Source organism: Orcinus orca, chromosome 14, assembly GCF_937001465.1.
Source record: "Orcinus orca chromosome 14, mOrcOrc1.1, whole genome shotgun sequence".
Classification (NCBI taxonomy): Eukaryota; Metazoa; Chordata; class Mammalia; order Artiodactyla; family Delphinidae; genus Orcinus; species Orcinus orca.
Window position 1 is genome coordinate 66,390,597 of NC_064572.1, and position 2,165 is coordinate 66,392,761.

A 2,165-nucleotide genomic window follows, 5' to 3' on the forward strand; every position below is an offset into this window, starting at 1 on the left:
AGCTGTCCGAGCAGGAAGGCACCTGGTCCTCCAGGGAGCCGTCTATCACCCAGGCCTGCCCCAACACCCCTGTGAGACTCTCCCTACGGGCAGTTTCCAGACCTGAATTTCACCGCCTGCAGTATATCTTTCAATTTGGAAGATACGCAAGGAAATAAGTGAAATAAAGGTATGCCAATGAAATAAAAGCTCACCCAAGCTTTATGAATTTTAATCTTCAGAAATACTCAGAAACCACTATCATTTAATGTTTCCACCAAGGTCCAGAAAGTGTGCAAATATATCTATTAAAACTAAATCAGGGCTTTCCTGGTGACGCAGTGGTTGAGAGTCCGCCTGCCGATGCAGGGGACGCGGATTCGTGCCCCGGTCCGGGAGGATCCCACATGCCGCGGAGCGGCTGGGCCCGTGAGCCATGGCCGCTGAGCCTGCGCATCCGGAGCCTGTGCTCCGCAACGGGAGAGGCCACAACAGTGAGAGGCCTGCGTACCGCAAATAAAAAACGAAAACTAGATCAGTTTTTCACAACCGGTAGGCTTCTGTGATGTCCTGAGTCACTGACACATCAAAAGGAAGATATATTAAAGGAGATGAAAAACATTTTATTCTTTGTATAACTCAGTGTACATCACACCTGATCTCTAGGGGAAGGGACAGTTTCTGTTTGTTTCAGGGTTTCCTTATGCTCGGTTGGAGGCTGTTTAGATGGTGGTATATTGTGCACATCCTGCAAAGCCCTGTGGCGTTTGGTATCAGCTGCCTGTCACCACCTCCCACTCCCCTTCCAAAGCCATGGGTGTCTGGGGGAAGCACGAGCACAGTGCCTGCTGCTTGATAAGGCCTTGAAAACTATCTCTGGAATTCAGCTTGAAGAGGTCAGCAGGTAAAGGGCTCCTTGGAGAGCACCCATGTGCCCTTCTCCTGCCCCTGGACCTGCTGCCCTTTGCTTTTACGTGAGGCCAGCCTCCCCTCTCCGCCCGCACTCTCCCCCGCCCTCTGGAGCCTAGCACTTGCTGCTTATTGAGTCTGTCAGCATTTCCCCCGGGGAGCTCAGACTGACTAATTAGCCTTCGCAGCCTGATTGCCGAAGCCACAGGGCACAACCAGGCCAGCATTTTTTCACATGGCATCTGCTGAGGAAAAGCAAGGCCAAGCCCTTAACCCAATCTTGTCAACTCTGCGTGTACAGGCGGGTCTATGTTGTATGGGCGCCTATGGACGTGTGTGTAGGTGAATGTGGGTACATACTCCCATTGGCTTGAGGGGTATGGGGTGTGAGTTCTTCTCTTGGAGCCAGTAGATACTTCCCTGGATGGTCAGGGCTGGTTGGAACCCTTGGAAAAACTTAAGCCAACAGTTCTCATCAATATGGAGGATAATTTAGGGTGAAGGTGGCATGGGGTGACTGAAACTATTGCCCTCATTTTGATGCAAATTTTATTAAAAACTTTTTTTGCCATCTAACTTGGGCTTTTGGTTTGAAAGAAATCATGGTCAGTCAAAAAAAAAGTCATGATGGACATCAGATGGTTCTTTCTCTCTCTCACATGCATTTAATATACGTTTCCTCAGGCCATTGCAGCATGAGGTTTAAGGCAGGTCATGTCATCAGTAATCTCCTATCTTTCCTAGCTCGCACCCCCTCCTGCTAATGCAGGACTCTGATCCTTGCCAAAAGCCCCCAGCTGTTCCTGGTGTGCGCTGGGGTGTCCCCTGAGAGCTCACAAGCGAGCTTGGTCACCTGCTGCAGGTTTCTGCTGGGTGCTGCTGCCCCTGGGCCAACTGTGTGTGCGTCTCTGCTGGACGTTGCTGTGTCCACAGGGCACTGCCCCTGCTTGCCACCTCTACCCCATCTCCCATGGGGCACCACAGTCTCCCTGCATGAACACATGCCCTCCCACTGAGGCATGACTAATGCCCTGGGGAACTTTGGAGGTGCTCATGCATGGCGGTCTGGGGTACAGTTGGAGGGAACTGCTGTCTCCTCTCTGTGCACTCCCAAAGCCATCCTGTCGGCAGCTCCTGCCTTGAAGAGTAGTCCAGCATCGGGCTTTTCAATGTTTATTTAAGGTCCTCTCTCCCCAGGGGATCAGGATAGGGTGAGATTAGAATCTGGGCAATGGGTTCAAACTGACTGGAATTTAAAACCTAACTCTCCCGTTCAG